This window comes from Cryptomeria japonica, chromosome 5 (genome assembly GCF_030272615.1).
Source record: "Cryptomeria japonica chromosome 5, Sugi_1.0, whole genome shotgun sequence".
Classification (NCBI taxonomy): Eukaryota; Viridiplantae; Streptophyta; class Pinopsida; order Cupressales; family Cupressaceae; genus Cryptomeria; species Cryptomeria japonica.
Window position 1 is genome coordinate 686,772,454 of NC_081409.1, and position 27,080 is coordinate 686,799,533.

The window sequence follows — 27,080 nt, forward strand, 5'->3', positions numbered from 1 at the left end:
TGGGTGCACCGACAAGGAGATGAACTTCAGTAGTTTTCATAGTAAATCAGGAGTATTTGCTTTTATGGCCGTGGATTTTTGTGAGTCTTTCATTTAGTGGAAAAAAAGGGAGTTTTATCTCATGTTCTATGCGGCTGTTTAATTCTATTTTCTGTTTTATTTTAAGCAGTTGGAGTGTTCCCATGCAAATTTAATAATGATATTTTAGAGTCTTTTGCTATTTAAGTGAAACAGTTATTATTTAGGAATAAAAAATAAGAGTGTTCCCATGCAAATTTAATATTTATATTTTAGAATCTTTTGCTATTTAAGTGGAACAGCTATTATTTAAGAATAAAAAATAAGGGGATGTCCCATGCTGCTGCTTAGCTTATTTTGTCTAGCAGCAGCAGCTCAACTATTTTAGGAGTAATTTGTGGAGCAGGTGGCCCCATGGCTGCTTACTTTTATGCAATTGTGTTAGATCATTTTTGTAAGTGAAATTATTAGTAATATTTTTGTAAATAAAAGTTGTAAATAAAATTTGTAAGCAAAATTATAGGCAAATAGAAAGGAGAGGAAACAAATATGGTAAAGCCACATCTCTATTTTTTCAATTTATCCTTTTTGCCTAATTAAAATTTTAACATTTTATTTCTATTTTTTATTGTGCACAAATTATTACTAATATTATTAATCATGGGCCACCAGCTCCAAAAGTTAGAAGCTAAGCAGCCACATTATTTAAAACAAAGATTTTTTAAGATTTGGTTTAGATTAATTTAAAAGATTTTATATATAGAATAGTTATTTTGAGACATTTCCGACGAAAACTCAATTTCAGTACAGTTTAGAGTAAACGTATTATATACATTATCCATCTTTTTTAATATAAATACTTTAATTTATATACATGTTTCATATTGAAATATAAAACTACTATATTTATATTCAAAAAATATATGTAAAATTTAAGAAAGACACAAATCTATTATTAAAGAAATGAAAAAATAATATAAAGAAAATATTATTATTAATTTTAATGAAAGTAAATATTATAGTAATTTTTATGTATATATTTTCATCATTTTAAAGTGATATATAAATTATTAGTTTTATTTTCAAACTTGTTATTTAAATTATTCTGGATTCATTATCCTAAGATTAATTCTATATATATTTCCCACCTCTAAAATTAAACATTTACTTACATGAATTAAAACTAATAGTTATTAAGCCGTGAGGTCTCGGAGGACCGGTGAGATCCCGTGTAAACAATCAATTCCGGCTATAAACATTTCCGATGTAACCATTTCAGGCGAAAACCTACATTGACGGAATGAATATATCTTCCTATTTTGAAGGGAACCTATTTCCAAAAATTTCGATGGCCACGATGAAAATTGAGCAAGCCAAACAAATTATTTATTATTTATTATTTTTTTTATATGTAAACCTTTCTTTGACACTCAAACAATTATAGAAGGTTTCTCAACATAATAATTATATTTCAAATTATTTTATTAAATATTTATAATTTTAAAAGTAATTTTTATAATTTATATAAATGATTTTTTAAAATAGTTAATTACATAATATGTATCTCTATTTTTCATTTCAATAATAAAATTACTAATAATTAAATTGAATAATTATTTTACCCAAAGCGTATTATATATTCACATAAAATGATATTTTTAGACATAAATTATCTATATTTCTCTTGAAGATGGATATGCTAGTTTATATATATGCACATGTTTCATATTGAAATATAAAATTATTTCAAATAAATTTATTTTATTTAATATTAATTATTTGAAATTCATAATAAATATTTGATAAATAATTTAATTCTATTTAAAAGTTGTTAACTTTATTCTAGAGTTTAAATAATTTAAAACTAGTATACCTATATTTTAAAAAATCTATGTAAAATTCGCCGAGAGATATCAAATTTTAAAATATTTAACATTCATAAAAATGAATAAATTATTTTATCTTCTATGTGACAAACGATAGCTATTGAAGAAAATACTTGCATCAATCCAAAGATTCACTATAAATATGTTATTAGAGGCGTTATGCAAGAAGATTAATTGCAACAATTAATAGAATCACTATAAATATATTATTATAGGTATGTTGCAAGAAGATAAGAACAATTCAACACATGCATTATAAATCATCAAATTGATAAAAGAAAACATATTTACATATAACAATTTTGATGGAAACCTGGCATAATATCTCACACTAATTAGATAGATTATTGTTATAAATTAGAATTTGCAATATATTTGAAAAATTATTCAACAAAATAAAATATGGTATATTTAAAAAAATATTTATATTAATATAAATATCATAATTGACATGTAAAAAATGCTTATCAATTTTTAAATTATTTTATTTATTTATTTTATTGCATAAAATTAGATGCTTTTAATATGTACAATGAAATTATGTGTTTTAAATTTAAATTTTATATTAGAGTTTATGTTAGCCCCTCCTTACTAAATGTTATGTGTTGGTTCGAATTGGGAAACAATTTAAATTATAATTAGCATTAATTTCGTTTCCACATTTACATAATAATTTAAAATTCAAAATAATTATTTGTATATTGATAGAGATTTGTTAATTTAATGTTGTGTAGGCATTAAAACTTTTGTTCACCAATCAAACACTTTCACATTTGGAGGAGAATTTGTCTTCTAGGTCAGTATGCCATTTTTTACAATAATCTATTTTATTTTATTTTGTTGAATAATTTTTAAAATATATTGTAAATTCTAATTTATAACAATAATCTATCTTATTTTTACTTTTGAATTGATTAATTATTTTTTGGTAGGATTAGTGTGAGATATTATGCGAGGTTTCCACCAAAATTGTTATATGTAAATACGTTTTCTTCTATCAATTTGATGATTTATAATGCATGTGTTGAATTGTTCTTATCTTCTTGCAACATACCTATAATAATATATTTATAGTGATTCTATTAATTGTTGCAATTGATCTTCTTTCATAACGCCTCTAATAACATATTTATAGTGAATCTTTTGATTGATGCAAGTATTTTCTTGAATAGCTCTTGTTTGTCACATAGAAGATAAAATGATTTATTCATTTTTATGAATGTTAAATATTTTAAAATTTGATATCTCTTGGCTAATTTTACATAGATTTTTTAAAATATAGGTATAGTAGTTTTAAATATATCATATATGTATAATCAATATTACACAAAAGATTAAAAAACAATATGTACAACTTTAATGAGTTATTAACACCACCAACAAAGAAAATGTAAGCTTTAAAAGATGGTAGTAATAATCTTAATGGCCAACTCCAACTAAATCCAATAAATTGTCTGTCTATATTTTCAACTACTTGTGTTACTTTCATGTTATAAATTAAAATAATAATAAAAATCCAAAGAGCATCGATTAAATTGATAATCCAAATGAACGGTACCACATTTATTCCCAGATGTTTGTAACAGACTTGGGCCCTGGATCTAATGTCTAGATACCATCCACATCAAAATTGAATCCATTTTAATGAATAAATATTAAGACTTATTTTCCAGGAAAGATTAAAATATCGAGTGCGTGTGGTGTGGTGTGGAAAAGTATTTAGCTCCCTTTCATTTTCACTTCAAATGATAAACATTTACCCTCTAAATCCTTTTCTTCGCAACACAAGAAATGAATTTTCCCTGCGCTTGGAACAAACACAATAATTTTGACTGTCAACTTACTTTTTTTGAATGGTGCTTAGCTTGGAACAAATACTCTTATCCTAAAACATTTAATTTTGAAAAGCCTAAATACAGTTTTACGTCAGTTAAATTCAAAGCATTGCCTTAAGTGGTGCAAATATCGTGTCAAAATTATTATCAGATTCAAGCGCTACAATGAAATCTGGTAAGAGTTTTTATAAGCTTATTTTATGATTTGGTTTTTTAATTGTGAAAATATTTTGATTATGCCATGCACAAAGTTGAAAACTTGATGATAATTTTAGCAATGATGGCTATTAGAGTTAATATGGACCCATTAAAGGAGAGAGTACTCTTAAACTCATCAGAGCATTCTGTAATATCTGCTCAGGTTCTGGATAGTGTCCAAAGAATCTCTTTTTCAGGTTCAGAATAGACTGCATGCAATGCATTCTTTCAGAGAGGAGGGAAAGATAGAATCCGTTATTGTAGACGGATTAATGCATGCAATGAAAATGTAGAAGACTTAAGTGGAGAGTGCAAAGAAGCTGAAGGAAAGCCTGCAGAAGGATAGACAGTGCACATATAGTATTCGATCAAGTGCCTCAAATAAAATCTCTCTCACACAAAATATTATGGTCGCAGGGATATACATAAAACAGATATGTTGAAATTGCTATGGAAACTTCAAAATCTACTGTAAAAGAAAAGACTGAGAAAATCAGTTTACATACCTGAAGATTTTGCACAGCGGTGCCTTGCTCTCAAGGATGCCGAATAGAATTTTTTTACAGAAATGTTGTAAGCTTTTAAAGATGCAATACCGCGACTCTTTCCTTGGCGTCCTCTCTTCTGGCATATTAATGTGCACTCTTCTATAATGGTTCTGACAGATTTTATTCCCCTCTTTCACCGGTGCCATTGTACTCTGCCAACTCACCTTATGCCTTACTCACCGCATGCATTACTCACCTTGCGTTTTTCATTTATTGTTTCTATACTACTATCACCTCTACTTTATTGGTAGACAGGCATAATCGATTTATTTTTGGTAGACATGCATAATCGATTTATATTTGGTAGACAGGCATAGTCGATTTATTTTTCCTTCTGCACTGGTTATATTTAGCTTCAAGATGGTAAATGGAATTCTTCCACTACCATGTGGTTGCGGTTGTTCCGATATCTTATGTGTAACGTTTCTACCCATTCTTCCGCCAGCATCACTATACTGCCAAGTCAGCATGTCAATTTTTTTTAAAAAGCATTTTTGTTTACGGACAACTTGAATCCCATTGTAAATTGCCTCTCGACAAAATAAATATAATCAATTCTCTATGTAAATTATTATCATTAAATACGAGCACTACTTTAATTTAATATCTAATATTTTGTCTTTTTCCAATTAACTCAACACCTTTGTTTGACAAATGCTTGACTAGTTAAAAGGTTCGTATAATGATGGTAGAGGTTTATGGGAATTTACTATTGAATAGGTATATTTTATTGAATTATTGCTCAGTTCTTGTTGATTGCTTCTAGATTGTTCATTTATTAATGAATTGTCAAAATAATATGAAAAAATATTATTATTAATTTTAACAAGAATAAGTATTGTAATGATTTTTAATATAATTAAAAAATTTATATAATTTTCATCATTTTAAAGTGATATATAAGTTATTTGTTTTAATTTAAACTTGTTATTATTTAAACTAGCTTATATATATTTAATAATATATATAGAATAAGCCGAGAGGTATCGTTCTAAATGAACCATTAAAACTACAAAGATGAACCGGATTTAGTAATTTGTTTTTCAGTGTGTGCACCATAACTTTTTTTTTTTCACTATAATTGCCAGAAAAAGGTTTTTTACAGATATTTTTTTTCTGCAAATCTATTTATGGTATAAAAATATGTGCTTTCGTCCACGAAGCAACATCATCGTACATGCAGGTAAACACCTTACAAATCTATGGAGAAACAGATAGCGGAGTAGAAACCCTAATCTCTAGGGTTGGGTTTTCAAAATCCACTGCCTTGCAAGTTCAACTGGCTTGGTTGTACACGAAATGCAGGTGGAGGAGTTTGCCCCTCTGAGTTACATTTTCTTGCTCCTCCGAGTTACAATCGTAAATTTGTTTCATTTATTTTCATCTTCGCGATTTTAGATCTTATATTACAATCCATCAGTAACATGAAACTGATTTTATTTTGTTTTCATATTGGAAACATTGATGTTGGTAAATATTAAGAATCAAAACCAGAGATCAATGCATACTGAAATTATAAAGTGTGGAAAATTCATGTTGTTAATAGATAACAACTATTTTAAGAAGAAAATTAAATTTGTGTCAATGTTACCTTGCTTTCTGTCTTTGGGCGTTCATATTTTAAGACTTCTATTTGTTTTGAAACACCAAGTAAAAGAGGTAAACTGATCAGTATACAGTATTTTTTGTTCAATTCATATACACGTATTAATATGTTTGCCTTTTCTCTCTCGAACTTTCTTTGCTGCGAGCACAATATTTTCTTCAAGATAACCCAGTTGTTTTGGTGTAAATGTCTCCACATCTTCACCTGTCACACAACTACACAGAAGAATCAATCCAGATAGCTTTCCAAAAGTTGAATATTAATATGTTGATGATTCTGCAAATAAAATAGATTCAACAAACCTATAATATGAAAACAATATGAAATCTGTAAAATAATATTACATACCTCTATCTCACAATGAAACTGCACAATTGATCCCTTCGAAGAATGGTGCACTACTATTTTTGCAATTTTTAATTATCGAATGGAGTGAAATTGTCTCGTAACCGTTTTGAAAATCAAATCTATTAATCTATTAATTATTTTACTTTCTATATTAGTTAATTATTATTTTAAACCTTAAATAATTGAAAACCAAATGACCGTCAAAATTATTGAAAACCTCCAAATGTTGACGCATAAATTTGCTGCCAGAAGCCTCTCGGCTTAATTATTCTTGACTCATTTTCCTCAGATAATCATATATATATATATATATCCACCTCTAAAATCGGACATTTCCTTAACGAATTAAAACTAATAGTAATTGACTCACAATTATCAATTAATATATTAAATTAATCCACCATAACTAAACTTATGATAACTAGCAATTAATGTGTGTGTAAGTGGGCTTTGTAACTGCTGAATCCGATCACTTACCTTCTCTTAGGATGGAGGTGCAATTCCCTATTACGTGGCTAACCAAATAAATAAATTAAAATACATATTATAGTTAAATCAGACTGTTCCTATTATATGTGCGGCAGTAGTATGAGATGTTATGCGATCATTACTAGAAATTACGCTGATAGACATTTATAAATAAAATGTTAAAAGTGTATTGAGTTTGTGTGCAAAAATCTGATAAATGAAAAAATATTTATTTTAAAATTAAGTGTTTTGATAGTTGATAATTAAAATAGATATTAAAATTATGTATGAGAATTAAACTAGCCTACATATATTTGATTTTAATCACAATAAATTTTTTTTAACAACAATATAAATTTTTTGCTTGAAAGATCAACTTTCTAAAATCAAGGGAAAAAATAGAAAATATTCTTTTTGAAGCCCTAGATGGAGAAAATAGACCTTGAAAATGACATTGAGTTGAGGTCCAACCGACGTAGGTTTTGTTGACAATCTAAACAACTCTTCACAATACACCTAACCCAATTGGACAACCGAGTCAAAAGTTATGACCTCGCAAATTCCTTGCATCACTTATTTGTGCAAGTTTCCTTTCTAACACAACACCCAATGTTGAGAGTAATTAGGATACATACTAACTAGTTGATTAATTAGGTTTGTGTGCAAAATATTGTGTTCTAATACATTAATAAGTAGATAAAAACACACACATACTCAATGAAACATTTTATGAAGGAAAAAGAAAATTAACAATTAGAATACTCCCTAATGTCGTCTCATCGCTCTCTAGTCTTAAGGATTTCATTAGTTAAATAGATGGCTCTTAAATGTATGATTTCATTAAATTCACAACTCAAGAGATGGGAATTGGTTATGCAAACTATGATGCAAAAGCTAATGCAAATCTATGCTAATCTACATTATGTTCAAGCTAACATGAAAGCCATTGAATGAAACTATGCTACTCTAGGATGGAATACTAATTATGCTATGATTGCTTAAATGCTGGAAAATGTTGATAGAATGCTAATAATGCTAAGATGCTAAGGTCCCTCTCATGACCAAGAGAAGGGTATTTATAAGATTTCCATGACCAGAGGTGAGGTGGCAAAAAACAACGGTGTAGATTCAGTCTGGAGAAATCGACGGTTGAGATCGAAGAAGTTGGAAAGAGGTTGAGAAGAGAGACACTTATCATTCCTGAGAGGACAAGTGACAAAGAGTCTGAGCCAACCATATGCCAACAAAGGGGGCAAGTGGCATGGAGATAAGAGACATGTGGCATAAGCGCCACGTGTCTCAAAGAGAGAATAAACACCCAAAAAATGGTTAGGATAAGAGGTTGGAGGGGATAGGATTTGAACCCTTAGTTGGATTGGGTGGGTTAGGTTAGCATGTGGTTAGGCTAGGTGGTTACGATTAGGAGCCACGTGCTCAAATTCAAATTTAATGAGAAAGGATAATTAAATACACATTAATTAATTCAAACATTTAATTGGGAAAATGAAAGAAAATGATTAAAGTGGGGAGAATAAGAATAAATGAACCATATAAACAAATTATTAAATTTATTTATATAGTAGAAGAATAAGAAAAATATTAATTAAATATTTTTTGTATTTAATTAATTCTTTCTCTAAACTGATTTTTAGTGTATACATTTTGTCCCTCTTTGAAGTGATGTGTGACAACATGTTAGTTCAAAGAAAAATTTGATTTGTCGATGACGATACGAGGATGCCCCCTTGGGGGCTAAATCTCAAAAAGTTTTTTGATTGTTTTGATCTTATGGTTATTGGATGTTTTTAAATTTTGTTAGATTGTATCCGAATTATCTCCCAGTTAAAAATATTTTAAAGCGCTGCCCTGCAAGGTTGATTAATTGATTAGTTTGATTTTGATTTTTAAAAGAAGTGAGATAAAAATCCCACTTAAATGCCCTTTTTAACTTCTCTTTTAAGTTTAAATGGTTAAAAACATTTTTACCACTCATTCATTTGTGCACTTGAAGTTTGGAAAATTTGCTCTGGAGAAGAAGATGGTGATCCCTTACCACTAGCACAGGTTCCAGCGAGTTCGATAACACGGGCGTCCTCCGACCTATGGTCGACTCGTACGTACCCCGAGAAAACCCTCTTCGCATTTTTTTTTTGGTTAATTTTTGAAATTTTTAGCAAGTTAAACATCATTTTTTTTTATGATGTTAAAAAATGGACGTTTAAAATATTTTATTTAGTGTTCTTGTCTTGTGATTTAGCGAAATGGGTTCGTGGGTTTTTTATTTTTTTTGCCAATTTAGCATTTTTAGTTGTTCGTAAGACGTTTTTGGAGTTTTTAATTAATTTTTTACCATTTTTTATCACATTTGCTATCTGGGATCAGATGCTGATTTCAATTTGAGCTTTTCTTTAACAAGCAAAATTAAATTTAAAATATTATTTTATATTTTTTTCAAATAATTAATAAAAAGCTATTAAAGATAAATTAATAATTTATTTTTTTTCTTTTATGTTTCAACTCGGGATGCTACTAGCATATATATTGAATTATATATATAAAGTAAGCCAAGACATATTGAGGCTTTAATTTTTATTTATTCCACTTAAAGCAATATAGCTTCAATTTAATGAAAAATCAAAACCTTGATATCTCTCGACTTACTTTATATATATAATTATATATATATATATATGCTAGTTTACCCACAATTAATATATTCATAATGAATTGCTAATTTATTGGCACAGTACAAGATGCTAATGTAAAAGAGAATATACCTCAACTCTGGCATTTATTATATAATAGCTTTAAATGCAAGCCATATCAATAGTATGTAAATTGGGTGCGCGTACAGCGAGATGAACTTTATTATTAGTTTTAATAGAAGAAAAAATTTATATATGTCGTACAGGTGTATTTCTTTATAAAATGGTGGATTTTGAGTTGTCCAAGTGTGGTTTCCTTTTCGTGAAAAATAAAAGCGGCTACATAAAATAATGAAACATAAAGACACTTAGATTTTGCTTAAATTAATTTAATAAAGTTTATATAAAGAATAGTAATTTATTAAAGATCTATTTTATTTTATTTTGAAATTATAAAAAATTAATTTATTAATGTTTTGATTTATTTAAGAAATATTTAATTTAATTTAATTGAAATAAATATTTCTTTTATTTAAAATATAAAGTTACATAGTAACTATATTTTTAAATTATTTATTAAATATTTATTATTTTAAATATTAATTTTTTATTAATAAAGGGCAAAAGTCATATAATATTATAATACAGTAAAATATTACATTTAAGTATGATAAATATATTATAAGGGGAACATACAAAATTGTCAAACAAGGTAAGAGGAACCAAGGATCGACATGCAAGCGAAAGACTAGTGAAAACTATTGAACTTCAAAATAAAAAACCTATCTCAGAGTTGTGGAGGATGAGAGGAAGGGGCCACAAAACCATGTCCCGAACCAAAGGGGAGAAGAAAAGTCTATACTCAAAAGGATCCGTACGCTTGGAGAGACTTCTTCATGAATAAATCGGAGAGGGAGGACACAAGGGAAGCAAACATACTCCTCTAGAGGCTCAAGACCAAGATCCTCAACTATACTAGATTACTGTAATTGTAAAAGATTAGCTTTTCCAACCTTTGAAAAACCATTTTAGAGTCAAAACAGTATGATTAACAAATTACACAAATTAGGACATTTCTTCACTACTATGTCCATTATGTCTCATGAGTATCATTTAGGATGTAGGATTCAAATCTACTCCTTTTCATATAAATATCACAATTAAATATATGCATTGAAGTTCAATTTGTACATAATTTTAAGGCTAGAAAATATTGTGCTTTTAAGCCAAAAAGTAATAGTCAAATTTTAAAGGGAAAGACTCATATGATTTTAATATGATGCATAACAATTAAATAATAATATGGCAATAGAATATGATTGCCAATTTTCATGGAAATACCTCTCTTTGACCCTAATATTCATGGCAATTGTTATAAATGGAACACACCTATGTGATGGGATTTGGTTTCTTATCTCGATTCCTTTGTACAAAATTCATATGCCTTTTAACCAATTACTTTGCCATAAATTTTTAAACCTATTAATGATTAGTGTTCATTTGCTTCTATTTATAAGCCTTTCTTTCTTTTAAGCATGGTTAGACTTAGAATTTCAGGGACATTTGCATAGGTTTTGTAGTGGTTGTTGTTAGATGGTAAACCATTAATGTGTTGCATATACAATTTTATTTGGTGTTTATAGCATACTTCCAATTGCGACTTGTATTCTACAATGAAGCTAAGTAATATATAATCATTTAACCTCTCGCTATGCAACTGGTATTTAGAGAAAGTGAGAGTTGTATGATCCTTATCTAACTCAACCATACCTCCTACATTGTAGTTGATGATTGAGGAACCATGTCCATGGAACACACTACTTGGTATTAAGTCTTGGGCAATGAGAGATGGTTCCATTTCTTTTTGAAACTAATCGGGTAAACAGAAAACTCTAGCTTTGATAATTAATTTCATTTTTTAATGTCTTGTACGATAAAGAATAATGTCTTTGAACACCACTTCTTGTTATTAGAAATGGATTTTCATGTGAAGTTTCCATGTTGATCATGTTGAGGTTTCTTATGTGGTTTTGATACTATAATTATTACAAATCACATCATGTACATAATTTATTTTGTATTGTTGGGATGCATGACCTCAACATCTCCAAAATACAATATATAGGGTCTATGTTGTGGCTTCAATGGTTGTTTTAGAAGATGTAAGTGTTTAGGTTTTTGGACTTTCCTTGAAAGTTATATTTCAATTACCTTAGGAAATTTTCTAGCCAAGACATGGACCCACTCACAAGTATATAGAGTACAATTGTAATCATGATGTGGTCAATCTAAGGATATCTCATCTACTCAATATCCATGACTAGTCTTCCTTCTATTCTATGAACATGGTTCAATTAACTACTTGTAAATATGCAATACAACTGAAATCACACCTTGACGTGCAATGGTTATGCTGAAGAGGTGTGGAAGGTCAACTAGGGAAAATTTTTGTATATTTTACATTTGTATAGTAGATGAGGTCAATCGATAGGCCATTTATCAAATAAATTTGTAAAATAAAGGTCTCAATAGAAAAGTGAAAGATTGAAATCAACTATGCATCCACATACATAAATATAAAGAGAAGGTCATGAGAGAAAGAAATAAATATTATACATACTTTTCTATCAATATAACCCTTGCAACCCCTTCTGATGTAAGCACTAGTCTTAGATAATTTTTTTTATAAAAGATAAGATAAATCTCCTCCTTGACATACCTACTTTTAATTAATTTAACATATGCAAATAAAATAATAAAATCATTGAAAATTATCTCTTTAAACATTTGTTACACAAATCTAGTTCGAGATATTAAAAGGATCAATATTGGCAATGCTTAGGATATTATTAGTGGATTGTTTTTATAATATGCGTAGCTTTAGTATGAGATGTCAAGCGCGACTGTTTGTATAAAGGTAATTAACGAAGATCGAATAATATTTAATTTCATTGTATTCTTGATGGTCTATTCATAAATTCTAAAATATTATATTTTTCATGAATTATTTATTATTGATCATCATAATGATTTAAATAATAGATTATTTTTATCTTAAATAATCTAAATTATATAAATTATATCAAAAATTTCAGTAATAAAATTTTGAAATAGATGATTAAATAATTATTTGAGTAAGTGATAGCAACTTAATATTTTTGAGTGATAACACGTTGTAGTTGTAAATAGCAACTTAATATTTTTTGTCCAATTGGGGGTAGAACTAGTTGCTATAGCTTTGACAACATTGAGCGAATTTCCTTCAATGTCTATCGACTGAAGATCTTTATCTTTGCATAATTTGAGGCCGCCAAGCAAAGCCGCATATTCCACATCATTATTTGTACCATTTGGAAGTTTGATAGGTCCTCCGTAGACTAAATCTCCCCTTTCATTTCGTATAATAAATCCCGCTCCAGATGGCCCCGGGTTGCCTCTAGAGGCACCAGCGAAATTCAACTTCAAACGACCTATTGGCGGATATAGCAACTTAAATTTTCCTTCATTTTCTTGACAATATAATGTGCTAAAAGATAATCTCTTGAACAAGAAAGACTAATCACTGATGGTCCAACCATCTTTTTCTTGTGAGTTTTCCTACAAATAGAGGAGGTCATGAAATCATTCATTTTCTCTTCATAATTTATCATGGGTCATCTTCCTCTCTACATTTATGGCGTTCTATTATAACACTCTATAGCTTTTTTATGAGCTTTCCTTGAGGTCTAAAAGCTATGGTTTTTTTTTTTATTGATATATTGGAATACATGTTGTCCCATAATTTTGTGGAAAACAAAAGAAAAAAATGATTTCATGAATAGTTTTTCACTTGCAAGGTATGAAATTGCATTCACAAAGTGAGAATGTAATAGTGTTCATTAAAGCAAAGAATGTCATGAATTGAAACAAGGATTTTATTATGTCGAGAGGCATAACCTACAATAGAAGCTCATGGTGGAGTGCAATTGCATGAACATGCCAAAAAAATAAAATTGTTAAGTATAAATAAATAAATAGTGAGCAATATAGTATAAAATAGTAATAAAGTTTTGATGGTTGTTTATTTATTTATGTAATATTCTACTTTAACTATTTGGTAATAAAGTAAAATAGTCATTAGTAAATAAAATTTATGTATCCATGTAATGGTTATTGATAAATAAAATAATAAATAAAATTTATGTAATCATATAATAGTTTATAGGGGAAAAAATAGTAAATAATATATAGCACAATGTAATATAAAATTTCTACTTTATGTATTCATGTAATATTCTACTTTAACTATAATTTAAATAACTAAAACAAACATATATAATAAAATAGTAATAGAGTTTTTGATGGTTGTTTATTCATTTTAAAATTTCAAAAATATAATTTGATATATAATTATAGAATGATAGTAAAATTAAATAGTTATTAGTATATAAAATTTATGTATGTATGTAATAGTTTTTAGTAAATAAAATTTATGTATCCATATAATATTCTACTTAACTATTTAATTTAAACAACAAAACAAACATATATAGTATAAAATAGTAATAAAGATTTGATGGTTGTTTAATTATTTTAAAATTTTAAAAATATAATTTGATCTATAATTATAAAATGATAGTAAAATAAATAAGTTACTAGTAAATAAAATTTATGTATCCATGTAATAGTTTTTGATATATCATTATAAAATGAGAATAAAATAAAATAGTTATTAGTAAATAAAATTTATGTATTCATGTAATAGTTTTTAGTAAATAGCAACTAAAACAAACACATGGTACAATGGATTAGTATGCTTAATACTTTATTGAAAGGTTATGGGTTCAACTCTCATTGTGATTACCAAAATTAATTTGTTTTTTAATTTATTTATTCGTTGCTAATTCATTTTATTTCTTTCAATTGTCTTTATATTATTCACTTTAAGAAATAATTGATTACATAGTGCATTGGATTACCATGTTTGACTTATAATCAAACCTTGAACTCAATTTAAAAAATGAAAAATAAGCACTAAAAAGATCTCAAATTTACCCAATTTGAAACTAAAATCAATATTTATTTGTTGTTCAAGTTGATTTTCTCACTTCATATCAATAGATCGTTTAGCCTCAAATAGTTATTCATACATTTTTCTTATATATTTAGAAGTTTCATATCGCACAAATTTAACAATCAAACTAAATAAATAGCTCAAAATTTGTTACAACAAATTTCATCACCATATGTCATACAAACCTTTACTATATTTCATGTTCTTTTATCCAACCATTTTTATGCTCCAAACACATTCCTCGACTCCCATTCTCTGCAATCAACTTTGAACCCAAAGAATTTGACCTCAAAATTTAACATGATTTTATCAACTATTGGCTTGGGCACTAACTATCCACAAATCACAAGGACTGACTCTTTCCAAGAAAACAATTGACATAAGACCAAGAGAGAGGACATGATTAACATTTGTTAAACTATATCATGTGTTAAGGCCTTGGGTGGAATTAGAATCTCACCACCATCTATACATTGTTTAAGTGAACTCCTCTATTGAAATTAAGATTAAATTTTTGGTTTAAAAGATGAAATGTCTCACTCATTATGAATTCCTATTCATTAGGCATCATGACTTGTAAAGAATAATAATGCTTTATTCAAACTATCATAGATATCTTAATACATCTATCTAAAATACGTCGAGAGATATCAGTCTCGAGGCACCTATTTTAAATTGATTGTTATTGATAATAGATAGGTGCCTTGAGACCGATATCTCTTGGGGTATTTTACATAGATGTAATAAGATATCTAAGCCAGTAGATAAGTCAATGTTAAGTTTGTGACCATGGTGTTATTATCGTGCATCATCAATAGAGTACATGGTGATATACGTCTCCCTACATCTCTCTCTCTCTCTCTCTCTCTCTCTCTCTCTCTCTCTCTCTCTCTCTCTCTCTCTCTCTCTCTCTCTCTTCCCCCTCTATCTTTCCCACTATGTCTATCTCTCCATCTCTCTCTCTTTCTATCTCTATTTCTCCATCTCTCCCTCCCACTCCCTCCCTCTCTTTACTATTTATATAGCTCTCTCATTCTATATGTATATCTCCATATCTCAATCAGTCAGTCAGTCACACACACACACACACACACCCTATTTCTCTCTCCCTATATCTCCCTCTCCCTCTCTCTCACACACACTCCCTATTTCTATTTTTGTATGTCTATCTTTATCTCTCTACCTCTCTCTATTACTTGTCTCTAGCACCTCTTTTATCTCTCACTCATTTCCCTTCTATCTCTTTCTTCCCATCTCTCCCTCTCCCTCTTTATCTATATCTCATTATCACTATCTATCTCTCTTATTTACTCTTTCTCTTCCATCACTCCCACTCTCTCTTTATAAATTTTTGTCTCTACCCCTCTCTATATAATTTCATATCCATCTCTTCATCTCCCCCTCTATCATCATTTATCTCTCTCTCTCTCTCTCTCTCTCTCTCACGCGCGCTCTTACCCCTTCTATATTTCTTGTGTTACACGTCTCTCATTTTCTCTCTCCCTCTCTCCTTATCACTCCCATTTTTTATCTCTCTAATCCTCTCTTCTCTCTCTATTTTGGTCACTCCTTCTCTCTCTAACTCACATACACACACACTCCCTGTTTCTCACTCCCTATCTTTGTCTCTCTATCTTTCCCCTGTCCATCTCTCTTCCTCTCTCTCAGTCTTGCCCCTTTATCTATATCTCCCTATTTCTTCCTCCTCCCTATTTATATCTCATTATTCACTTCATCTCTCCTACTCTAGATATCTCTATCTCTCTACTTCTCTTCTGCCTCTTGTCCCTTTGTCTATCCATATCTCTTTACCTTTATCTCCCTATCTCTTTTTCTCTCTCCCTAAACCACTTTATCTATTGAGCTATCTTCTCTCGTCCCTCGCCCCTCTCTCTCTCTCTCTCTCTCTCTCTCTCTCTCTCTCATATATTGACTCCATCTCTCCTACTCTATATCTCTATCTCTCTATTTCTCTTTGCCTTTCTCTCGCTCTCCCCCTTCCCATCTCTCTCTCTCTCTCTCTCTCCTATATATTTATCTCTTTCATCTCTATCTATCCCTATCTCCTATCTCTTTTTATCTGTCCCTCTACTTCTTTTTACATCCCTCTCCTTCTTTTGATTCCAAGGTTTTGTTTCAGTTAGGTTTGAATCTTTGAAAGTGGACAAATAATTGAAGTTATCACTTGTCCATTGAGATCATTGTTGGACAAATAAAATTACCTACAAATTGACCTCAAGAACACAAATTTTTCTAATTAACCTTCCAAAATTATAGAATTAGCACAGTAACAATAGTAATTTCTCGATTTATGCGTGTCATCGTTGCGCAAGGGCCATGCTAATCTTCTCTGTATTGTTCTAATTTTATCGGATGTCTCCGAAGAGACATCAAATGGAGTGTACAAAACAATATATGTAGCGCTCCATATCATTTACACGTAGCGAATGTGGGAGCAAACCGATGCCCTTCCACCGCGGATGTATTAAAAGCCACACGTGTCCTTCCTTCCGTCGCCTGGGGAGTAGAGACAACGTAGGCTGCGTTGGTATTAATATACCTACATCAAAAAATTAAAAACCTCAAACTTCTAACCCTCTACCTCCCTTGCCTCCACGCAGGATCGAACCACGGACCTTCAGTCTTAGAGGCTATAGAGGCTATTGTGAGCTATAGAGGCCATTTCCAGTTTGTTGCTAATGACGAAACTCTGTATACCGATGCCCACAACGCTGCGCTTCCTTTCTCGTCCAATGATACTACAAAAAGAAAACCTTGTAGCAGTTTGGGGATGTAGTTCACATGGTAGAGCGCTCGCTTTGCATGCGAGAGATACGGCGTTCGATACCCCGCATCTCCATTTGCTATTTCATTTGTATGTTTATCTGTCCTCTGTAAGGTTCGTTTTATGTTTACAGATATATGCCCAATTCATCTCTCTCGATTTCCTTCATCTGCGTTTACAGATATATGGCTAATTCATCTCTTTCGTTTTACTGCCTTGGAACACAACTGATTAATTGTAGCCATGAACCCCACGAGTTCGTATGTTTCTGCCTTGGAACACAACTGATTAATTGTAGTCCCCTGTGGATAATGGATATCAAATTGATGTGGGGCACCTTTAATGAAGATGCCTTCCATGTTCCACCTTTCTTGTTCGCTCTTCAGTTTTTTGGTGGGGGTTTTGGCTTTTCAAAAAGTAGTAGTTTGTCAATTGCTCTATTTTTCTGATCGAACTGTTCTATTTTGGTTGGGATCAAGGGAACTGACAATGAGCTATTAGCAATTTTGGGGATTCATAAAGTTACGAGAATAACAACATGTTTCGGGGGTGTTTATTATTTAGTTTTAAGAGTTTTTGAACTGCTTCATTTTTCTGGTTGAACTCCTTTGTTTTGGGTATAGAGGCTCTGGACTTCAGTACTAAGCTACACTACGCTTATTAAATTAGAATGCAGTAGGAAAACCCCTCTGGCCTACAACAACAACACACTAACACAAAAATGACTGCAAAGACTCTTTCCTTCAATTTAAATTCACAAACACAGAACGATATTACAATTCAAAACTCTGTTCCTTTGTACAATATTCAAATGGGTTTTAACCGATTAATTTGCCATAAGTTTTAAAACCTATTAATGATTAATGTTCATTTGCTTCTATTTATAAGCCTTTCTTTCTTTCTTTTAAGCATGGTTAGACTTGAGATTTCAGGGACATTTGCATAGGTTTTGTAGTGGTTGTTGTAAGATGGCAGACCATTAATGTACTGCATATACACCTTTATTTGGTGTTTATAGCATGCATCCAATTACGACTTGTATTCTACAATCAAGCTAAGTAATATATAATAATTTAACCTCCCTCTATGCAACTGGTATTTAGAGAAAGTGAGAGTTGTATGATCCTTATCTGACTCAACCATACCTCCTACCTTCTACATTGTAGTTGATGATAGAGGAATCATGTTCATGGAACACACTTCTTGGGCAATGAGAGATGGTTACATTTCTTTTTGAAACTAATCCCATAAACAGAAAACTCTAGCTTTGATAGTTAATTTCACTTTTCAATAACTTGCATGATAAAGAATAATGTCTTTGAACACCGCTTCTTGTTATTAGAAATGGGTTTTCATGTGAAGTTGATCATGTTGAGGTTTTTTTTAATGACGTTTTAATAGTATAATTATTAAAAATTATATATGTACATCATTTTTTATAGATGGGATGCACAACCTCAACATCTCTACAATACAATATTTAGGGTTTATGTTGCAGTTTCAATGGTTGTTTTATAAGATGTAAGCATTTAGTTTTATGGACTTTCCTTATAAAATATATTTCAATTACATAAGGAAATTTTCCAGCCAAGACATGGCCCCACTCACAAGTCTGTAGAGTACAATTATAATCATGATACGGTCAATGTTAGAATACCTCATCTACTCAAAATTTATGACTAGTCTTGCTTCTATTCTATGAACAAGGTTCAATTAAATACTTGTAAATATGCAATACAACTGAAATCACACCTTGGTGTGCAATGGGTATGTTGAAGAGGTGTGGAAGGTCAATTAAGGAATTTTTTTTTATATTTTATATTTTTTGCAGTAGACGAGGTCAATCGGTAGGCCATTTATCAAATAATTTTACAAAACAAAGGTGTCAATGGAGAAGTGAAATCTTGAAATCAACTATGCATCAACTTACATAAATCTATATAGAAGGTCATGGGAGAGAGAACAATATTATACATACTTTTCTATCAATATAACCCTTGCACCCCCTTCTCATGTAAGTACTAGTCTTAGATAAATTTGTATAAAAGATAACATAAATCTCCTTCTTAACATACCCACTTTCAATTAATTTAACATATTTAAATAAAATAAAATAAAATCATTGAAAACAATATCTTAAAACATTTGTTACACATATCTAATTGAGATATATGCTGAAGTAAATAGAACAATGTCATTAATGATGGAGAATGAATCAAAGAATACTTTTTATTTGGATTATTAAAAGACAGCAAGAGCTCCAATGTGACCAATCGCCCGAGAAATAAACATTTGTGGCTAGTTGGAGTGGGCCAAAGCTTTTGGGTGGGTGGACAGGAAAGGCATCAGCATTCTATTCATCTGCAAACTCAGGAATTTTTGAATTGTTTGCATTTTCAATTGTGAAAAAGGATGGCTTTGACACCATTATTTGTTATCATAATTATTTGAATAATAGATTATTTTTATCTTCAATAAACTATATTATATAAATTATATTAAAATTTTCAAAAAGAAAATTCTGAAATAGATGATCAAATAATCATTTTAGTAAGTGATATCAACTTAATCTTTTGAAGTGATAGCACATTGTAAATAGCAACTTAATATCAAGCGGCAACCAAATGGAGAGCAAATTGTATGGTCTGTCATGCTCATGGTCACACTACTGCAACATGCAGAAGGAAGAATGGAAACATGAACAATGAACCTTGGAGAGCACCTGGATTGGTCTGCTATCATTGCAACAAACCGGGTCACATTGCCAGATTCTGTAGATCAAGAAAGAACATTTTCGATGATATACTGGTCACTCCGGAAGGAAACATTGATATTGACACTATTCAAGTGGACATGAACAAAACCTAGAAGAAGAAACCAATGGTGTTACAAGAGGAACTGGTTTCTGCACCGAGTGTGGAAATCACGGAACCGGCAAACTAAGCTTCAAAAAAACTTAGGGGCAGTCAACGGCGAAATGTTTCAAAAACCTGGTTTACACTAGTAAAAGACCTTAACTGGTATGCGATACCTGTCAATAGGCGGAAGACCGGAAATGGTAAAAGGCAAATTAGGGTTTACACCCTAATGGTGGAGCATTAATTGCGGTAGGTAAGAAATATTTTTAAAGGGATTTTTCAAATCATTTCTCACTATTAGTTTTTGAAGCGAAGGAGGTTTTCGAGTGCAGAGCGATGACAAAGCGATTTGTGTTGCGATTATGAGAATTTAAGAAACCTTGAAGGAGATTCAAATTCAAATTGCAAACGGTTAAGTGAAGAATGCAAAGCGGTGATTCTGCAACCGACAGAGTGCAAGGTGGAGAAGAATCTGAAAGCCCTAAATTCACATTTTTTGAAAGGTATTTTTTGAGTTTTCAGTTTCTATCATGGCTTCTGCATCCCCTACTAGCTCTAGTACATATGTAGATTTAGCAAGCTTTATTCAACGCAAGTCTAGATATAATTCCCTATCACAAGTTTGAGCTGGTGTGATAGTAGAAGAGGGAATCTCAGATTACATAGATTGTAAAATAGAAGACCTAGGGTCTCTAGCAATTCACTCGCAGCTAGGTTTGTTCTGTGGACAAGATAAAAAGATCAAACCGAAGTATAATATCTTGGAGAGGAAGAAGCTCCACAATGCTTTTTATTTCCTGGAGGATTTCACAGATGATCACATTAGGATCGTTCTGAGAAGAGTTCATGGTGACAAGATGTACCTGGAAAGAACGCATGACATAACACCACAAGCAATTCATGCCATCACCGGTTTCTGCAATACAGGGGATGTGCCAGCCCTAAGGACGGTAAGAAAAACTGAAATGTCCAAGCTCAGCAGTTCAATGAGCGACTCACGAGGTATGATCGTCAATTCTATCAAGGACGATCTGGTGAATATGGTGATTGGATACCAGACGTTCTCAGCCAGTAGAATTAACTCTGTATCTCCTGCAGTGGTAAATGCCGCTTACCGGATGATCAAGGAGGACGCATCATTTGACCTATGCACCAGTATGCAAAGGCAACTCCTATTGAATCTTAAATCGATCAAACAGGATAATGCATTGAGGTTCAAGTTTGGACAACTACTGGTTGGGTTGTTCTTTTACTTCTAAGGCTAATTTCCAGGAGTAGGTGATGTCTAGTGGTCTACTGACCAACCGGTAACCAAGCAAATCAAGGAAAGCATTCAAGTAGTTGGAACCAGTTACCTTGAAGTTTTGAACAAGTACTTTGATGAATTCAGACGCAAAATGAGTCAGAGGGTGAGAATATCAAGTGATATTGTCAAGAAATATGAAGATGATATCTATTTCACCATTAAAGTGGATCAATGCATAATGGAGGCTGTTGAACCTAGACAGGAGGAAGTGCAACCTATGGGCTATGAGGTAATGAATGATATGCTGGAAGAATATGCCTCTACCCTTATCGCCTCACCACTTGATCCAAAAGCAAAAAGAACCGGCACCTACCTAGAAAGGATAACACTAGTTGAGGAACCCTCAGCAAAGAAAGGAAAATAACCTTCAGTGAAGAAGGCAAAAATAGTGCCTTTAGCATCGGCACTGGCTACTACAGCCAGTCCTGCAGTGACCAAGCGGTCACTGGCTAAAAAGAAACCTGAAGCGGCACCTGCTAAAGTGTTTGAGAGAAAGAGGAAGACAAGGAATACCTCTCCAGACTTGGAAGAAACTATGTCTGAGGAAAAACCAAAGAAGACACGTCAAGCAAAGAAAAAGACAAAGAATGAACCGGCATCATCGGCACCGGTAAATATTGACATCTCCTCCTACAAACCTTTGACACATTGTCAAAGAACTATCAAAAACATTAGGAGAAAAGTGTTGAATGATTTGATTGATTGTTTTGATGACTTTAATGATGATGAAAAGGAAGCGGTTGAAAAAGAAATAATTCAGTATTTATGTGTTAATGACCAGTCACCTTCAGAGTTTAGATCTGAGACACCAGATTCTTTGTATAAATCCTTAGACAATAAATGGTGCATTGCCATAGAGCAGGAACAAGAAATGAGAGAAAAAGTTTTTGCTGAACATTTTCTTGATGTATCAAATTTGGAACTATTTGAAGTGATGAACAAATACAAAGGCCTCTTCTTCATGAGAAGAAGAAGACTCCTGTTACTTGAAGGGAAGGGTAAAGAAGTGCTCAAGAATACACACACCCTTACTCTAGAAGCTCTGAAAATGCATCGAGTGGCTGAAGCCAAACCAAAATGCTAAGCAGGAACCGGTAATAACAAAATCGGATGAAGCATTTGATGATGAAGGAAACCCAGTTGTTGAACCTATCGACACTATTGATGTCGATGCTCTTGATGGAGAAGAAGATGCTCAGGTTACACCATTGGAAGTCATAGGACAGGAGAAGCAGGCATAAAAGGAAGTAAAGCTAAAGGAAACAAAGGACAAAAAGGAGGAAGCGAAGAAGCAAGCGGAGGAGAAGAAAGATGAAGAGGAGAAGAAGAAGAAGAAAGATGAAGGCGAGAAGAAGAAGAAAGATGAAGAGGAGAAGAAGAAGAAGGATGAAGCGGAGAAGAAGAAAAAGGAAGAAGATGAGGAGAAATGGAAACAGGAAGAAAAGAGAAAAGAAGAAGCAAAGAAAAGAAAAGAAGAGGAAGAAGAGAAAAAGAAACAAGAAGATGCAAGGAAGAAGAAAGAGGAAGAGGATGAGAAAAAGAGAAAGGAAGAAGAGAAGCGAAAGGAAGCAGTAAAGAAGAAGGAAGAGGAAGATAAGGAAGAGGAGAAGCCGAAGGAAACAAAGAAAAGGAAGAAGGAAGAGGAAGAGAAGGAAGAGGAAAAGAGAAGAGAAGCGGCAAAGAAGAAAATAGAGGAGGACAAGGCAGGTGAAGCGGCAAAGAGCATGCAGATGGAGACACCTAAGGCAGCCGGTAGTCAAGCCAAACCGGCTGACCTTACCAGTCCCATTGACCTCCAGTCTACAAGTGAAATGGAGCTACTGCAGAGCATCAAGGTTGCTCAAGAACACCTTGAGGTGCTAAGGAGGAAGAAGGAGGAAGATATGATTCAAGCTGCGGTGGACACTCTTACCGGTTTGTTACTCGGTACAAACCTCCCCAGTACCGACTCATCTTTGGCACAACTAAAGCTCCTATGCATAGTAGTAGATGATCAAGTGCAGAGCTTAGAAGAGGTAGCAGAGGCAAATGCTAAGAAAGAGCATCAAAAGGCTCTAAATATTGCTCTGGTGAAGAAGTTAAATGGGCTTCGGACTGAACTCCAAAAAGCACAAAAGGATATAAGGGATGCTCTCGATGAGGGGAATCTTCTACTCAGCAAGATTTGCCAACCCCATCTGTTCTGTGACGATGTGCTTGCACAAAAGCAAAAGCTTCAATCTGACTTGCAGTCCTACATGAGCACATTCAAGCCACCTTATGACTCCATTACAGCCTATGGGCAAACCATTCACCGGTTTCACATCCAGACAACAAAAATGGAGCATGAGATCAGCACCTGGTCTTGAGATTTGCAGGAGCTACAACTGGTTCTACTCCCATGTCTGCAAACTCTTGAGAAGTGCTATCTAAATCTGGATGCCTTAACTGTGACACAGGAGATGAGCACAATTGATGCCATGGAAGAACATGTCTCCCAGATGCAGACAGAGAAAGAATTAGCCACCTCCCTACTTGAGTCCTGGTCTTTATCTATGAAACAATTCTTGCAGTACTTTAAATATGTTTTTGACAAGTTTTATTCCTTATTGTCATAAACTTTTATTATTTTAATACCAAATGAAAATAGGGGTTGTTCAGCTATACTTTGTCATTGTTGGCAAAGGGGGAGAAGTATTCTAAGAGGGAGAAGTATCTGGTATTTAAAATTTTGATGTATGCTCTGATATCTCTATGTGCAAAATAGTTATACATTGTATTGTTAAAGGGATAATGTATATGCTTAGGGGGAGCAATTTTCCTAATGGCATGATTTTGTTGTAAAACACTTAGATGTCAAAATTTTATTTTCCTAAGTGTTGCCATCAATGCCAAAGGGGGAGATTGTTGGCATTTTTGATGTTTATGATGTGATTGTCATTGATGGAGACACACTTGCCTTGAGATCTTCTTTATATGTATGAGCCTAAGCTCAACCGAAATATATTACAACCGGTATGTTGTATTATAGTCATTAGACTATTGGTGTTTTGCAGAATGTGTTTATCGGTCTGAAGCGGCATGTTAACCCCAAGCGGTTCGAGGATCTCAAGCGGTACAAAGGATCAAAGTGGCATAACACATACTTCTCAGTCTTCATTTTGTCAAACCGGCAACCGACATTTTGCTTGAACCAGCATTTTGTATGAACCGGTAATACTCTGTGATGAGTTACCAACCGACATTTTGTGATGAGTTACCATCCACCGATTGTTTGACGGTGTTGACACTTTAACTGTTCTTTTTGTTTCATGTTACCAAGTATGTCCAGGTTCATTGAACCTAGGGAATTGGATTGTAATCCTATTGGACTAACATGAAAACAGATTCCTTTATAAGGACATCATGTCTAGGGTTTTAGGTTGTTGATGTGGTTGTTGCGAAAGTTGATATTGCTACTAGGGTTTAAGGTGGTTGAGGAGTTAGAGAGAGTATGAATGTGTAGAAGACTGAAGTAATGTGGGAATGCATTAGGAACGAGCTATCAAGGATCTAACCAAGTAGTCTGTGCTATTAGCTAGATCAATCACTTGTTGATTACTCACATCTTCGACAAGTCTGTAGCCCTTAACCGGGTAGGCCCAAAAGCCTTTTGTAAATCCTCTAACAAGGTGTTTCACATCTGTGGATCTAAAATCCTCTAGCAAGGTAGTCTTGAATCAGACTTATCTCCTAACAGAGATTGAGATTCCTAACAGGATCTGTTTTGGTAAAGAACATTGTAAGACCTTAATTAGTCTGGTTCCTATTCTGCAAATAGTTACTTGTGAGTTCCATCTCACCGTGGTTTTTCCCATTTGGGTTTCCACGTCAAAATCTCATGTGTTATGGTTTTTTTGCTTTTGTGGGTGAATGCATTATTTTCTATTTGGTTTGCACGTGTGCTAATCGGTTTGTCTACTAAACTGTTTTACCAGTTTACTGTCAGTCTTGTAAAGTGTTTAAGTGCAAAGATTTTTGGCATACTTTCACCCACCCCCTCTTAGTATTTGTCATTCCTTCTCCTACTCAATGAGTTAGAAACTTTGTTAGATTTCCAACTTCTATGCTTCAACACAAAGGTGTAACTCTACAAGAATTCTACCCATCTCATAGGTCTTTGATTCAACTTATTCCGACTGTTCAAATACTACAAAGCTTGATGATCTGTATACAACACAAACTCCTTAGGCAACAAGTAGTATTCTTCAAGGTTTGAACTATGGCATAAAATTCATGATCATACATTGAATATCTCTTCCGGGCATCATTCAATTTCTCACTAAAATAGGCTACTTCTCTCCCTTCTTGACTCAAAACTGTTCCTATTGTTGCTCCACTTGCATCACAATCCACTCAAAATACCTTATTGAAATCTAGTAAAACTAACACAGGTTGCTTAGTCACTATCTACTTCAACAATTCAAAACTTTTGTTTGCTCTGGTGGTCCACTTGAATTCCTTCTGATCTCCTCTCGTGGTCTCAGTCATAGGGTTACAAACTCAATTGAAATTTCTGATAAACTTCTGGTAAAAACTAGCCAATCCATGGAATGATCTTACCTCTCCAATGATTTCCGGTGTAAGCCACTCAATAATGGCTTTCACTTTCTAAGGGTCCAGCTTCAAACCATCCTCAAATATCACAAATCCTAAATAGACTAACTCATCCTTCATGAAAGTACACTTCTTGATATTGATCAACAACTTTTCTTCTCTCAACCTCTGTAAAACTTGTCTTAAATGCAACAAATGCTTCTCTTTTATTCTACTAAAAATTAGAATGTCATCCAAATGCACAATAACAAACTTACCCAAGAATTTGTTCAATACCTCATTCATCAGCCTCATGAAAGTATTGGTGCACTATTCAATCCAAAATGCATCACCAACCATTCATATAGACCTTCATTTGTCTTAAATGTTGTCTTCTACTCATCACCTTCTTTGATCTTGATTTGATGATATCCACTCTTCAAATCTATCTTTGTAAAGTATTTTGCTCCACTCAACTAATCCATTATGTTATCCATCCTAGGGAAAGGAAACTGGTATTTCACTATGATATTTTTTATTGCTCTTGAATTGGTACACATCCACCATTCTCCATTCTTCTTAGGTTCTAATACTGTTGGTATTGCACAAGGGCTCAAGCTCTCCCTGATCAAACATTTCTTCAACAACTCCTGCACTTGTCTATTCAGTTCTTCATTCTCTGCTAGTGTCAACTGGTGTGCAACTTTGTTAGGCAAACTAGCTCCGGGAACCAAGTCCATGCAATGACTAATACTTCTAACAGGTGGTAATCCATCAAGTACATTATTTGAAATGATGTCCTCATATTCTATCAGCAAATCTCTTATCTCTTCCGGGTGCTGTCCTTTCGGTTCTAGTCTCTCAGTCTTCTTAGGAATTAAGGCAAAACACACATTCTCATGTCTCAGTCCATCCGTGAATTTCCTTCCATCTACTAAATAGATTCTGGCATTTGTACAGACTTCATTCTTC

The 27,080-nt window shown here is 32.4% G+C and overlaps 1 protein-coding gene and 1 non-coding gene across 2 annotated transcripts in view; one reads left to right on the forward strand and one right to left on the reverse strand.

The window, feature by feature from the left end:
* LOC131876069 (18.1 kDa class I heat shock protein-like) overlaps nt 1–27,080 on the forward strand; it is an 84,717-nt gene that overhangs the window by 39,163 nt on the left and 18,474 nt on the right. The window lies entirely within an intron of this gene.
* LOC131040757 (U6 spliceosomal RNA) lies at nt 16,892–16,994 on the reverse strand. Its single transcript, XR_009104927.2, has one exon. It is a non-coding gene; the product is annotated as a U6 spliceosomal RNA (small nuclear RNA).